General features: G+C 38.9%; 1 protein-coding gene across 6 annotated transcripts in view; it reads right to left on the bottom strand.

Moving 5' to 3' along the window:
• Positions 1-16,403, bottom strand: part of RBM47 (RNA binding motif protein 47) — a 172,495-nt gene that overhangs the window by 20,015 nt on the left and 136,077 nt on the right. The gene's annotated exons all lie outside the window — the stretch shown is intronic.

The raw sequence follows: 16,403 nt of genomic DNA, 5'->3' as shown, positions 1-16,403 counted from the left end.
TTTTAAAAGTGACACAAACACAGAAGAGTTTGTGTTCATTTATTCATTCATTCTGCAAATATTTACTGAGCACCTACTACGTGCCAGATACCTGTGGACCTCATCCTCACGGAGCTTACCTTGAACCCACAGTGTGGCTCAGAGTCTGTACCACAGCTGCGCTAAGTTAACTCTCACCATTGGGCTGAAATGATCCATGCAAAGCTCTGAGTGCTGAACCTAGCACCAAGTGCTCAAGAAATGACAGCATAAGAAATCTGAACTTAGAAAAAGAAAAAGATATGTGAACTTGAGGTAAGACTCTTACCCCTATGTAGGATTCTTGTGTTTATAGGGAAATAAGCAAGAGGTTACCCCAGCCAACTTTAAACCAGTCAGAATGAGAAGCCTAGCTTGTGAGTTCTGGTGTAGACTGGCATATCAGAGCCTCCCAGATTCCGTTCACTGCAGGTAAGCTGTCTGGCAGTGTGATTCTCCATTGGTGACGTGGCTCAGGCGTCCAAGTATAAGCCTGTTTCTCACCTAACCCTTGGCTATAGCAGTTTGCAAGAGGCTCTTCAGAAAGAACCTGAAGAGACTTGCTGCATTGGATGCAAATGGTGCAGTCGTTCACAAGGATGCCAGATCCCCGGAGGCAGGACCCTCCCAACACAGAGCCACGCTCGCACACACTAAAAACGCATTAGTCTTCATTGAAGGCTGCTCGCATTAAACAAACATGGCAATATATTCAAAACAGATCATTTATTCACAGTTTGGCATGTAAAACAGAGGAGAATATACTTTCAAATCAAGCTATTATTATTCTGAACTATTAGCTAGAATTTTTGTTGTCTTTATTTTAGGTTGAGTTTGAGCTTGTTGGGGGTAACGTAACATTTTGGGGTTAACTCAGACTTAAACCAGAAATCATCAAGGATTTGAATTCCCTTAGTACCAGTTTAGAGTACATTTCAGTAAGATTTTAACTTTGAAGTGGACTTTTTTTTTTTTTTTGGCTGCACTGTGGGGCCCACGGGATCTTAGTTCCCCCCCCAAGGATTGAACCTGGGCCCCCAGCAGTGGAAGCGTGGAGTCTTAACCACCGGACCTCCAGGGAATTCCCTGAAGTGGGACATTTTAGAGGGCAAGGGATAACACTGTAAACACTGTACTGGGAAATATTTCCAGTGTTTACCAACCAGTCTTTACTTAGGATCAAAAATGAGCATGAGTTTACTCTAGAATTATGCAAACTACCAGTGAGCTTTTGTTCACAGGTGTGTGTTATGTGTTGTGTGTGTGTGTGTGTGTGTGTTTAATATGCAATTTGGAATTGGAATTCTTGGGAGAGTTTTATTCACTGACCAATGGACACACTGCAATTTGAAGTTAATATTCAGTGGCGAGCAGTGTCTTCCAGCACTAGATGGAATTTAATCCAGTAGAAGGTTTTAGAATGTATTTATCCAAGAGGTAATTCTATCTCTGTTTGCGGTTAGAGTTCTATTCTTATGTCCCCTTATTTATACCATAAAATGTTTGTCTTAACTAATAGTCACTTCTTAGGCATGACCTCATATACACAATGTACAGATATAATAAAACATACGCCGTTCTGGTTAAGAGCAAAGACTTTGGAGTTGAAGAAATAGGAGTTCAGATCATGACTGTGCCACTTACTCGCCATGTCATATGAGGCTTCATGTCTACATCTCTAAGATAGTGCTAGTAATAGCACCCATTTCAGAGTATTGGTTCCAAGATCAAATGACATTTAGTGCCACACATCAGGGGGAACAGAATCGAAGACCAGCTTCTGCAAAATGTTTCCAAGATTTGGCCTCTCGCTGAGCGGTTATCTTACTGCCCTGTGTCAAGTTACCACCACCCATTAGAGTAAATAGCAGAGAGCACACTCCCACCACCAGGCAGGCCTCTGGCATGGGGACATTTCTGTTACCTCAGAGTCTGAATGTGTAAAAGAAGTCCTGCTCAAACTGGAGGCAGAACACTTGGAATTTACCTGGGGTCCCACACAGTAAGCTGAAGACTGAAGCCTGGTCTCTCTCTTTTTTTTTTTTTCCCTATCTCAGCCGGCAACCTTGTGCTATTTGAAGGCGTGATCCTTGGGAGACACAAAAATCCTCCCATGACTCTCTTTTATTTAGGGAAAATTCTGGAAGGATAAAGAGGCACTAGAATAATGACATTCTGGGCCATTCCTTCTGTCCGGTCCTGGCTAATCTGAGAAGAGTTAATTGTATTGATGCTTAAGCTGTATTGATGCTTGTACAGATTTTGTTACGGCAAGGCGCATCATTCAGTGAATGACTGATAAACAGATGAAAGCCAAGAGGCTCACTTTTCCCAGGCATTTCTATCAGCACATCCCCGAAAATGAAGCATTTGGCTGTGGGTTCCCAAGGACGCTGGCTGTGTACCAGGAGAGGGGTAGCACCACCCACTCCAGAGAGGTGGCGTGGGGGAATTTTCTATGGGGCTTTGGCAGCACATAAATACCCATTAAGAATCGGCTATCTGATTCCCTTTAAATAAGCATTACACACATATACTTTTTCTCAACAGGTTAATGGGATAATGCTGAAAACAATGAAACCTGCAAATTCGGCCACATCTGTCTCCTGGATTAACGTTTTCCCAAACTCTGAACAAGCAGTAGGAGGGACTTCTAGTTTCACCCCTTATCTTGGCTCTTTTGACCTACACCTTTGAGGGATCTGGCTCAGAACAGAAAGGATGACTGCCAGACAGATACCGGAGAGGAGAAGGAGAGCAGCGATGGCTTGTATCATCATAGTAGCTTGAATTTATAGTATAGTGTTTGGCAACTTATAAAATTCTTTCACGTACATAATCTAACATCCTAAAATCCCAGAATCTGAGCTGCAAAGGAACCTTGGGTATCATTTAAACCAAAGTTTCTGAACTTCATTCCCTACTGCCATTTTGAGTGTGATAATTCTTTGTTTTGGGGGGGCTGTCCTGTGCACTGTAGGATGTTTCATAGCATCTCTGCCCTCTACCCTCTACATGCCCACCCCCCTCCACGTGTGACAACCAAAAATGTCTCCTGGGGGGCAGAATTGCTCCCTGTTGAGAATTACTGATCGAGTCTATCTTGGAGTTTTAAACAAATTATACACTTACACATAGGAGGTACTAATTAAATAGTAGTACCTCCACACCCAGCATGGGCTTGGTGTCTTGATCTGGCTCTTCCTGTCAAGGCTGTCAAGACTGAGAACGGCACAACATTTTTCAAAGGTCCAAGGTAGTGTTTTTTTGATACCAAACTACTCATTTAATTTGGTTGAAAACCTATCAATTTTATTTTTCAAAGCAAAGAACTACCACCATAAAGCTCTATCACACTGATTCTGTCGTCAAACTGATTTGTCATCCAGCAAACTGACAGGCCTGGGTCACACAAATACCACTTTTGCAATCAGGCTAAGGATCTGCCAAGCTATAGAAATACCTCATTAAATTCAGACCCCTCTGCTTCATGGACATGTGAAAACTGCTGACAATCTGGTTTTTAAGACTTAGACCTTTCTCTGGTGTCACTGCTGGTTTCTAATTATGTAGAAAGCTTCACTTAAGATTCAGAGTTGTGGGCTTCCCTGGTGGCACAGTGGTTGAGAGTCCGCCTGCTGATGCAGGGGACGCGGGTTCGTGCCCCGGTCCAAGAAGATCCCACATGCTGCGGAGTGGCTGGGCCCGTGAGCCATGGCCGCGGAGCCTGTGCTCCGCAACGGGAGAGGCCACAACAGTGAGAGGCCCGCGTACCGAAAAAAAAAAAAAAAAAAAGATTCAGAGTTGTGGGCTGCCCTGGTGGCAGAGTGGTTAAGAATCCACCTGCCAATGCAGGGGACACGGGTTCGAGCCCTGGTCTGGGAGGATCCCACATGCCGCGGAGCAACTAAGCCCGTGTGCCAAAACTACTGAGCCCACGTGCCACAACTACTGAAGCCCGCGTGCCTAGAGCCCATGTTCCGCAATAAGAGAAGACACTGCAATGAGGAACCCACGCACCACAACGAAGAGCAGCCCCCGCTCGCTGCAACTAGAGAAAGCCCACGCGCAGCAACAAAGACCCAACGCAGCCAAAAATAAATAAATTTAAAAAAAAAAGATTGAGTTTTTTTTTTTTAAAGACACAGTATGAACAATCACTGTAAATGTGCTCCTGGAACACAGTCAATTTACTGATACTAAAATCAACCTCTGTACCCCTTAGGCAGAAGGCAATGAACTGATGAAATAGATGATCAAACAATATTTGTGTATGTGTTCATTCATTCAATCAAACACTTGCTGATTGAACTGACTGAACACTTGCTGTATGCCAGGCCATGCTAGGTGCTTGGTGATACAGTGGTGACTACTGCACAGTACTTGGGGTTCCTAGTCTAGCAAGGGTGGACAAAGAAGGAGGGAGAGGAGAGAGAGCAGAGCAAACATCCTGAGCAAAGATGGGCAGCCACTTAAGGTTATTTAACCCTAGGAGGACACATATGTTCTTTCAATTAACATTTTATTGAGTGCCGAAGGTATGACAGTGGCTTCGTAAGGTATACAAGCAACAATGAACCATGGGTCAAAACAGAACCCAAGGAGCAACCCAGCTATAACAGGTGGACAAGGACTGAAAATCTGCACATCTGGTTTAATTATATTTAGAGACAGATGGAAATTCTGCAAGGTGAAGCTCTCCTTATCCTCCTACACTTAAAGTTACATTATCATATATCGCATTACTGCGAACATAATACCCGATGATGTTGTAGTGGAATGAATTAATTAAAATCATGAAAATCAAAATCAATTTTATTCAGCATCTTTATAAGCCAAACACTCTGCTGACTGCCATCATTTAGCACAGCGAGATGATTTCAGAGGGGGACTGTGTTCCAAGGCATGTCTAGCATTTCTGGAAATGTGGCTGGAGAGTGTATTTTACTTATATGCTATGAAGAGGGTGGCACAAAAGACAATAGATGACTTAAATGCAATCCTCCCTGGAGGGAAGGAGATGGGCCACAAATAATCAAAGAATTTCCGTAACGTATGGTTTAAAAACTCTTGAGCAATTATTATGTGCATAAGTCACCTTAAGGAAGTTATTTGATTTTTCGTGACATCCCTATGAGATGAAGTTTAAAATGCAGGCTCTAGAGCAGGGGATCAGCAAACTACAGTCAGAGGGCCAAATTCAACCCTGTGGCTGTTCTTATAAAGTTCTGTTGGAATGTAGCCATGCCCATTTGTTTACATATTGTTTACAGCTGCTTTCATGCTACAATGGCAGAGTTGAACTGCTGCAGCAGAGACTAGTGTGGTCCACGAAACCTCAAATATTTACTGTTTGGCGCTTTATAGCAAAAGACCTGGTCTAGGGTCAAATTTCCTGGGTTTGAGCCCTAGTTCTTTAACTATGGAGCTGTATGACATTGGTTAAGTTCCTTAAAGTCTTCGTTCCTCACCATCCTCATCTGCAAAATGATACTGGTGGTAATAATAATCACTATCTCAAGGTGTCACTGTGAGGAATAAATTACACAATATATACCAAGTGCTTAGAACAAAACCAAGTATATACTAAGGGTTTGATAAATGTTGGCTATTATTGCCTCCTTTTTAAAGATCAGGAGCTTGTGGCTCAGAGCAATCAAATAACTTACCCAAGACCACTCAGAATTGAAATTTAGCTGATGACAAAGTCCAAGCTCTTTCTACCATGGTACTCTGCCTTTGCTATTTTCTTAGAAGAGTTAGGGATAGCCAGTGTTAACAGAATAAAAACAATATCAAGGAGAGATGGACATTGGTTAACAGAGTTGAAGGGAAACTCAAGCACAGATCCACAGTAAAATTGTTGGAAAACCATTCCTTCCTACCAAATGCCTCACTGCACCTCCCACCCTCCCCACTCCTCTTCAGAGAGTTCTACAAACTGTTCCATAGTCTATTTCTGGCCCTTTATAAAGCAGTTAATAGGTTCAAATTATAATTTTTAGACTTAAAAAAATCTATTGAATTAAATTCTTAAATGGAAATGTTTAGGGACTAGAATTCACATAATCCAAATGTTTAAGTGAGAATATGGGACTACAATGTGGCAGTGGGATGGGCTTACCCAACCCAGGCTCTGGAGTCAGACTGCCTGGCTTATACCCTGGCTCCACTGCTTGAGAAACAAGTGTCATCACACCAGTCACTTTAATCTTCGTGAGCCTCAGTTTCACCATCTATAAAATGGTAATAATATTATCTCACAGTGCTGTGAAGATTAAATGATAATGCATATAAAAGCACTTAGAAAAGTACTTGGTTATATCAAATGCTCAAATTGACTACATTTTATATTTTCATATCCTATATACTTTTAAAATTATTATTATTTCAGTTGGGCAAAATAGCAGATGTTTTTCAAGGATGTTCTATTGGGAGAGAACTATATAGCCACAGCTTAGAATCACAAATTTTCTGCTTGACAATTTAATTTTAAAAGCTAAAGAATCTGAGGGAATTTACTCCCAGATTTTTGTGGATAAACTGGAAGGGAACTTCTATAGCTATTATGTTCTGCATTTATATAGGAAAATGCTTTAAGACATTGTAAATGTGAAATGTTATAATGATGCATTTTTAAAGCTAATGATTATGCAAAAAGCAAACACTATGTTTTTGATATTTGTTCAATTGTGTATTATATTCTTTTTATTACTACTTAGTATACCTACACTAATGCTTTGTGTCTACCCATTGAATGTAGTAGTAAATATTGCTTATTAACTATGATATATTCAAATTACCACTGCAAGTTTAAGAAAGTTACCTGGGAATAATATTCACAGAAAAACTTTATGTGCCAGCATTGGAATATATGAAATGGTAGTCTGATGAATGGTTATTTTTATTATAAAAATATTCTTTAATTTGCAAAGGGATTTATAACAGAGTTCCTTTAGATAGGAAGTCCCCTATGTCATCTAGAATATGATTCAAGTTATTAAAAAATTGATCTCTCTATATATCTTTCCTGTATATACCTTCCCTATACTGATATATACCTACAAACTATGCCAAAGTATCAATCCCATTTTCATGATGGAGAAACTGGATGATCATGTGCTTAAGCTCAAGATCACAATTACACAGTGATAAAATTGGAATTATAATTTAATAAAGGAACCTTATCTTTGGGATGATAGTCTCTAGTTTAACTTCTGTTTGACAATAGAGTCCATTTATATTCAAGACAAAATCTGGGCAGTCCAAATATAGTAGAGATCCAGATATCTATAGCTTTTTAAAAATTCTAAAATTTGTGTGTAAAGAATATTTTTCATTTGCTTAGTTTCTTGAATTTATGCAAAACAGATTTAGAAAGTGAACTTTCCCAAACATAAGCTTACACAATCTTTATGATGATGTGTAAATACTCTTCCTTTCCTCCAGTTTCAAACTATATTTGCAAGTGGTAGTTATATAGTAATAATATGGTCTATTATTACTATGCCATATTATACATGAGTACATGCTCTATGGGATATGTTCTTATATTACCTTCTGGTGGTATGTCAAATAGTAGTATATAAGAATATCATAGGTCTCTTTGTAAGAAAAATGACAAATTGCCTGTTCTAAAACAAAGACTCTGAAATGGAGTGACATAGTCAAACATTAGCTTCAGTTTTAGGTGTGACCTTCTGATTTTGTTTGGTTAACATTAGTCATTTCAGTTCTATGAAAAAATATCTGCTACCACAGAAAAAAACCAGATTCTATTTAATGTTGATGCCCTTGTATTACATTGCCAAGTATCCCAAGGCAATAGTTACAGTGAAATAGCATTTGGCCAGAAATACTCTCAATACTGAATAAGCCATGGGTTACTTTCTTCTACAAATGTTTAAGTTGAATGCGGGTTATTTTTGAAGTTAAAAATATTTTTAAATACCACAACAATACGACTATAATAGGCTCTTTGTGAGAAAAAAATATAAAAGAAAGTAAACTTTATAGTGGGAGGCAAAGACGATATGCATTAAAATGCAACTTTAAACTAACCCCCAAATTATATTTTTTTATTCATTAAATATTTAAATATTATTTGCCCTTTACTACCTTTCTATCTTTGGTCTTTCTCTGGTGATATTTGGTTTATTATTATTATTTTGCATACAGTGAGAAACGAAAATGATAGTTTAAAGAACAGGTCCGGGCTTCCCTGGTGGCGCAGTGGTTGAGAGTCTGCCTGCCAATGCAGGGGATACGGGTTCGAGCCCTGGCCTGGGAAGATCCCACATGCTGCGGAGCAACTGGGCCCGTGAGCCACGACTACTGAGCCTGCGCGTCTGGAGCCTGTGCTCCGCAACAAGAGAGGCCGCGACAGTGAGAGGCCCACGCACCGCGATGAAGAGCGGCCCCCGCTTGCCACAACTAGAGAAAGCCCTCACACAGAAACGAAGACCCAATACAGTGAAAAATAAATAAATAAATAAATGTATTAAAAAAAAAAAAAAAGAACAGGTCCTTCTAGCAAAAGTATGGCTAAAGTTAAACCCTAATACTCAGTAGATTAATTCTTATTATAAAAACTTGGATTCTATTAGAAATGGGGCCATTGGAGAGAGGTCCCTTTATAACAGAAAAAGTCAAATTCACTTTCTATTATGAAGTGATTTTAGACATTTTAGGCTACTTCCACTTTCTTCTACACTGTTTGAAATGTATTAGAAAAGTTAAAAGAATATGGTTTATCTCATTAGGTATAATTGAAGCTTTTCAAAGGCAGGGACCTTTATTTTGGTATCCCCAGTGCCTAAGCACTGAATGAAAAAGTATTTCAATAAAGGAAAAAATTAATGAAAGAACCAGTGAATGAGCACTGTCTTTTATAAGAAACATGGTAGGATAAAGCTACAAAAAATTTTTAATATTATGTATAACTACCAGTAAATTGCTTTGGATATTTTTTTCTATTTATACTTATCTATTTATTTAACTTTTGTGGTTTACCTGCATTTGGAACTGTGTACAAAGAGCCATGCCAAGTACTGTCCAGGGTCTGTCGACATAATCAGAAAGAGCACACTGAAGAATGGATAGGTCAGCTTTGGTACAGGAGCTGGCATTTCTAATACACAGCTCAGGCATCAGCAGTGTCAAGGGGAAAAGCCCCACCAACCATTGATTGATGGACTATATCGAAGGCTCCCTAGAAACTTCTTGGTAAAGCAGGCACTGGTCAGGCAGCTGCAGAACTTCCATGACTTTTTTTTTGCCTGAGCCGATATGCTTAGCTTCTACTATATTATCTCAGGGATTTGGTAGAGATTTTCTGCCGCCACAAGGAAACAGGTACAAAGACAGTGCCTGACCATGAAGGCAGTTTCCATATGCTCTCTTACGTGCAGGTGTTTTCTTGAAAGGCTGGGTGTTACAGTGCTTCAGCTCACAGAGCGGGATAGGGTCCTTTTCTCCCTGGTATTTCTCCGCTCCCGAGCAGTTCTCTACCATGCAGTAGTAGTGGGTCTTGATGAGGTGGAAGAGAAATCACAAACTAATCTGATACTGAATAGAATATAGAAGTTCACAAATGTCTATGTAGGAAATCTCCAAGTTTCTTGATCCAGTAGTGTCACTTACCTGCCTTGCCACACAGGCAAGCAACCTCTTGTTCAGCAGGAAAAAGGTGGGGAAGCAGCACTGGGACCTCTGGTTTTAGGGGAGAAAAAAATCACTATTGCCGTCTTTCCTCCTTATTCATATTTCTTCATAGTATCTTTTTCTTATTTTTTTCTCTTTCTCATCTTAAATTCTCATTTAATATCACTGGTTTTCAAATGTAAATACCTGGTTAGTAAGTACCCCAGAGAAACATATAGGAATAGAGTGATGCTACTGATTAGTAGCTGTTTGCTTTAATCCTTGTTTAAATAACACACACACACCCCACTTTTTACTGGGTATTCACCACTTGAACAAAATGTAGTAATATATGGTTTTAAACTAGGGAAAGGAAGAGAGTTTCTCAATTACAAATTATTTAAATACTAAATTGCTAATTTTTTCAAGGTAGAATTTGCAGAGGTTTATTTTTTATTTTTTTATTTTTTGGTGGGGCGGGCATAGGGAAGTTGCTCTATTCTGAGGAAAGATATTTATTAAAAGAAGGAGAAGAAGAGAGGGTGGAGGGGAAGGAGAACCAGTTTTCCCAGTCTCTACAATTTAACTAAGCAGTTAAAGTTAACTGGAAATTTACATAAAAGTTACATAGAATATAAAAGTTATACAGAAAGCAGAACTATATTAGTTAAAGAAACTCATGAAATATAGACTGAAATTTAAGAATGGAAGTGAACAGAAAATATATCTCCAGAGTTTTCCTGAACCTAGGGCATTTAGAACAAAATGGTCAAGTGTCAGGAAGCTTATGATTTTTCAGGTATAATAAACTCCTGGGACTATTGCTGGAGATGTAATTGCTGTTCACGTCTCACGCAGTCTGTACTTTCCTTGTGTGCACTTGGAGTTAATATTTCAATTGAAAAACTAGCATACCAACAAAAACGCCCCTGATTTAAGCTAGTCATTTATTCTCAGTCTCACAGGGAAAACTGGATATTCTTTGAGTTAATAAAGTGTGAAATGATTTTAATGCTTCAAGGGAAATATAGTACACCAGTCTGGCAAACTGTTTTTAGAAAGTGTGGCTTAGCTTATCCCACCTGACATCAGAAAACTTAATAGGCTTAGTTATTTCCTTTTTCTCTAAGTCGCCTTTTATGGCAAAGAGAAGATGAGGACCTAGAGCAGCAAACCAGTCCCCATGAAAAACAAGAGGGGACAGACTGGGTCACAGCGTGTTTCTCATAGGTCCTGAAGTCAGAGTCTTAGTAGATAAACACTAATTTATTTGAGATTTGGATGTCCAACTGCCAATACTGGGTTCTAATGTTGAGAATCTAATTCATGTGCAGAATCCTGCAACTATGAGTTATGTTAGTGGGGCGATGTTATCTCCAAGCCTGTCAGAGCAGCGAGTGCAGGGCAGACCTTTGGTCCTGGTGATACTGGATGAGGCAGCTTATGCCGCCTGGTAGTTTCTTCTTCTCAAGATTCTGCAAGTGAAGGCTAAGCAAACCTTCACATTTTACACTGTAAGCACATTTAGGTTCTGTCCACTGTAAAACAGAACTAGGATAACTGTTTTGGAAATACAGTTTGCCCACATAACTGTCGCTAACCTAGTTTGGTTTCTCTAAAGAAGCACCAAGAGAAATTTATTTTTGTACGAACATAAATAAATAAAAATTTGCTGTAGCCCAAAACTCACAGTCACAGTGCATGGAGTGGCCTCTCTCTTTCCCTCTGCTGCCAAGTATATGCACATATAACACACACACACATACACACACACTCCCTTTTTTCTTCTCAGCCTAAAATGCTATCTACCTCTGCTGTTCTTTTTTTTTTTTTAACATCTTTATTGGAGTATAATTGCTTGACAATGGTGTGTTAGTTTCTGCTTTATAACAAAGTGAATCAGCTATACATATACATATATCCCCATATCTCCTCCCTCTTGCGTCTCCCTCCCACACTCCCTATCCCACCCCTCACACCAGTCAGAACAGCCACCATCAAAAAATCTACAAACAATAAATGCTGGAGAGGGTGTGGGGAAGAGGGAACCCTCCTGCACTGTTGGTAGGAACGTAAATTGATACAGCCACTATGGAGAACAGTAAGGAGGTTCCTTAAAAAACTAAAAATAGAACTACCATATGACCCAGAAATCCCACTATTGGGCATATACCCTGGGAAAACCATAATTCAAAAAGAGTCATGTACCACAATGTTCACTGCACCTCTGCTGTTCTTTTATTGGGGATTTCATCAAGCATGTTTGCATCAAAATGTTTGCTGATCCTGGCCACTGCCTCACGGCTCTCACTGCTATATCCTAGTTATAAGAGCTGAGCCTGCTGGGCTGTTAGTTCCCCAATTGCTTCAGCTTTCTCTCATCTGTCTGTTGGGAAACCACCAAAGCCTACACGAGAAAGAAAAGTGTGTGAGGATGAGCATACATGTGAATATGTGTGTCAGTTGCTTAACTGACACACATCTTCACTGAGACATGATGGGATTGAAAAGTACCTCTTTAGAAGGAAGCCTGGCCCTTACCATACACCATATACAACAACTGACTCACAGTGGATCAAAGACCTAAGTGTAAGAGCTAAAACTATAAAACTCTTAGAAGAAAATATAGAGGAAAAATTTCATGACATTGGATTTGGCATTGATTTCTATGACACCAAAAGCACAGGCAACAAAAGAAAAAAATAGATAAATTGGGCTACATCAAAATGAACACTTTTGTGAATCAAAGAACACTGTAAGCAGAATGAAAAGGCAACCCATGGAACAGGAGAAAATAATTTCTCAAAATATTAAGGAATTAATAACCAGAGTATACAAAGAACTCCTACAATTCAACAATAAAAAAGCAAACCAACCAATTTAAAAATAGGCAAAGGGCTAAGCAGGCAATTCTCCAAAGATGATACACAAATAGCTAATAAGCATAAGATGCTCAACATCACTAATCATTAGGAAGATGCAAATCAAAACCACAATAATATACCACTTCATACCTGTTGGGATGTCTATAATTTAAAACAAAACAGAAATAAGTGTTGGCAGGAACGTGGAGAAATTGGAACCCTTGTGCATTGTTGGTGGGAATACAAAATGGTGCAGCTGCTGTGGAAAACAGTATGGTAGATCCTCAAAAACTTAAACATAGGGAGCTTCCCTGGTGGCGCAGTGGTTGAGAGTCTGCCTGCTGATGCAGGGGACACAGGTTCGTGCCCCGGTCTGGGAAGATCCCACATGCCGTGGAGCGTCTAGGCCCGTGAGCCATGGCTGCTGAGCCTGCACGTCCGGAGCCTGTGCTCCGCAACGGGAGAGGCCACAACAGTGAGAGGCCCGCGTATTGCAAAAAAACAAAACAAAACAAAACTTAAACAAAGAATTATCACATGATCCACCTGTCCCACTACTGCGTTTATACTCAAAAGAATTGAAAACAGGGATTCAAATAGATATTAGTACCACCCATGATCACAGCAGTATTATTCACATAGCCCAAAGGTGGAAATAACCCATATGTTCATCAATGCATGAATGGATAAACAAAATGTAGTATATATATACAAAATAGAAAATTATTCAGCCTTATAAAGGCAGGAAATTCTGGCACATGCTACAACATGGATGAACCATGAAAATATTAGGCCAAGTGAAACATGCCAGACCCAAAAGGACAAATATTGTATAATTCCTCTTACATGAGATACCTGGAATAGTCAAATTTATAGAGACAGAAAATAGAATGGTGGTTGCCAGGAGCTGGGGGGATGGAGGAATGGAGAGTTGTTGTTTAATGGGTACAAAGTTTCAGTACAGGAAGATGAGAAAGTTCTAGAGATGGATGGTGGTGATATTTGCACAACAATGGGAATGTATTTAATGTCTCTGAACTGTACACCTAAAAATGGTTAAAACAGTAAATTTTATGTTATGCATATTTTACCACAAAAAAAAAAAGAGTCATGGAAAACCAGCGGAGTTAATATATGGAATGAAAGGGAGGAAGGAATGCAGATTTTTAAGAGAAAATGGGAAAATGATTAGACAAATGATGTTCTAGGTTATGTAGCTTTTTTCTTCATATTTACGATTCAAACTGCAAAGAGAGGCAAATGATCAATATATTGGCTTTTCAACTGAGACTTTTCAAGTGTGTGAAATCTAGTCAAAAAGTGTCCTTGTTCCAAGATTAAGATTAGAGCTAGTCTGAGGTATTATTACAATTCCTTCATGCTTTTAGATTTTGGAAGTTGTTCCAACATATATAACTTTTTTTTCTGAGTACAAAACAAACCGGTTATTACAAAGTGGCACAAAATCTGAGTAGAAAGGAATCCAGCAAATATTTATGAAGTTATCTACTGTGTGTTAAAATGCAAGGGACAGTCTACTTCAAAGAGAGAGCAATGGCCAGTGGCAGACTTTCTTGCCAATGTTTGGCCCAGTCTCCCTGACACTGCTCAGTGTATCTCAGTAGTTGAGTCAGACAATTTTAACATTTCTGGTAGATGTAAGTGGTAATGGCGAAGGATAGCTAAATATTCATAGGCTTATTTACTCTTAAACCTGTTTAGTGTGTTCCAAAGTTTGAAAATCTGATTAAAATTCATGAACAATACCAGTACTAGGACAGACTTTCAGTGTATGGTTGGGGAGGATGATGATTAGACAGAACTCGTCTGTAGAAACGATCACTTTAAAATTTTAGTCATGACTCTCCAAATTTCTGTGAAGCCCACTGATCATTGCTTTGCTTTGGGGGTCCTCGGCCTTTGCTATTTTATCTATTACTTATGAATTATAGATGTTAGAGCTAAAAGAAACCTTAGAGGCCATCTTGAAGGATTTTCCTATTACTTTACTTTTACATTTAAAAATATGATTAACTTGAAATTTTTTCCTAGTATTTAACGCAGGGAAACTTTTTTTCTCCTAAAGAACTGGTGTGCTTTCACTGTGGGATAATGGAAATTATACAACACATCATGTTGTTCAAAGTTTAGATATCTTTATTGCTGTTTTCACTACTTTGTGTACTCACATATTTTTACTAAAAACCACCTCAGACACTCTTTAGATACAGACAAATTGAACCTCTCACTTTAAAAGAAGAAAAACAGGTCTTGAGAAGTTAAGTGACCTATCCAAGGTTAACTATTTTTGTTTGTTGTTTGTCTGGACTCACCAACTGAATTAAGCTTCTCGTAGACAAAGAAAATCTCTTTTGTTCCCCGGAAGCACATAGTACAGAAATGAACACAAGCAGTCGTAATAAATGCCAAGTGAATGAATGCAAGCCTCATAGGTGCATTCCCCCATGAACAGATCTGAGAGATCAAGGTGGATGCAGTGTCGATTGGATGATACTGTCTTCTACTTCAGAGACCTGGTGTTGGTTAAGGCTGGGCTGGGCCAGGGGGAGGGAACAGGCTTATACTTCCTGAGCTTCTGTAGAAATATTTATAATTTTAAATCTTCTCAACGTGATAGAATTCAATCTGTGCATGTGTGCAGTGGTATGAACATTGTCATATATAATAGGTGGGGATGGGAAGGCAAATATAATTTGGTACATTTCTGGAGGATAGTTTGACAACATCAAGAGCTTTACAGTAGTAGTCATTAAAAGCAGTTCCTTCTCATTAATTCCATTTATAGAAATTTACCCCAAGAAAATAATTGGAGACATGAGTAAAATTTATAGTCAAGTATGTTCACTACTGTGGTATTTATAGCATAATGTAATGAACATAATAGCATGTATTTATATGTGATGTAACAAACAATGTTCAACAGTATGGAAATGGCTATAAAAATTACAGCATGGTTGTAGGCTAGAATACTTATTTCATGTTCTCAATTCTGTTAACCTTGTTAAAAAATATTTTAGAATATATATGAAATATTTTTTAAAACTTTAAAAGGACTAAATATACTATAATGTTAACTGTGGTTACCTTTCGATTGTGGGATTATAAGTAATTTTATGTTATTCTTTAATTTCCAAGTTTCCTTTAATTAATATGCTTTCAGAAAAAGAAAAAATATATATAATTAAAACAATTTTAGCTCTCTGAGTCCCTGAATCCAGAACCCAGCCTAGAGGATATGAAAAGGGACTTCGGGGGGGCATGGGGAGTTGCTGGGCAATCAGTGTCACCAGTAGCCCCTCCCTAACACACAGGGATCTACTGCCTCTACCTTTCAAAGCTAAGTGAGGGCCGTGTCTGCGGCCGGGAGGGCTGCCCGTCCAAGGTTCTGGGTGAAGTTGATATGAGCAGCCTCTTTCTTCTATGCCCCCGTCCGTGCCATAGCATACATAGGATTATCACCCACAGAATAATAATACCTTCTGTCTATGGAGAATTATATAGTTGTCACAGTATATTTACATATGTTGTAATTCATTGGACTGCCATGATTTGGAGAGTCTAACATAACAGTTATTATTTTTACCTTATATGACAGGTGAGGAAACAGAAATTAGAGAAGGCAGAAGGACTGTTCGAGAACATACCAGTATCTTCTGTAGCTTGTACAAAGGACCCTTCCTTGCATCCAAAATTTCAAAAGACAACTGATTGAAATACCCTTGATCTTTTTTTTTTTTTTTTTTTTGGTGAGGGAGACATTTATAAGCAATACACATTTTCCCTTAATTCCTAAGATGCTCACATATCAGCAGCAGTAGTTTTTCCTCTTGGGCCACAAAGATGTAAACAACAAAGAAA

The sequence above is a fragment of the Mesoplodon bidens genome (genome assembly GCF_964165515.1).
Source record: "Mesoplodon bidens genome assembly, chromosome: 1".
Taxonomy (NCBI): Eukaryota; Metazoa; Chordata; class Mammalia; order Artiodactyla; family Ziphiidae; genus Mesoplodon; species Mesoplodon bidens.
The sequence above is the reverse complement of the archived record's forward strand: the minus strand, read 5'-3'. Positions and strand labels throughout refer to the sequence as shown.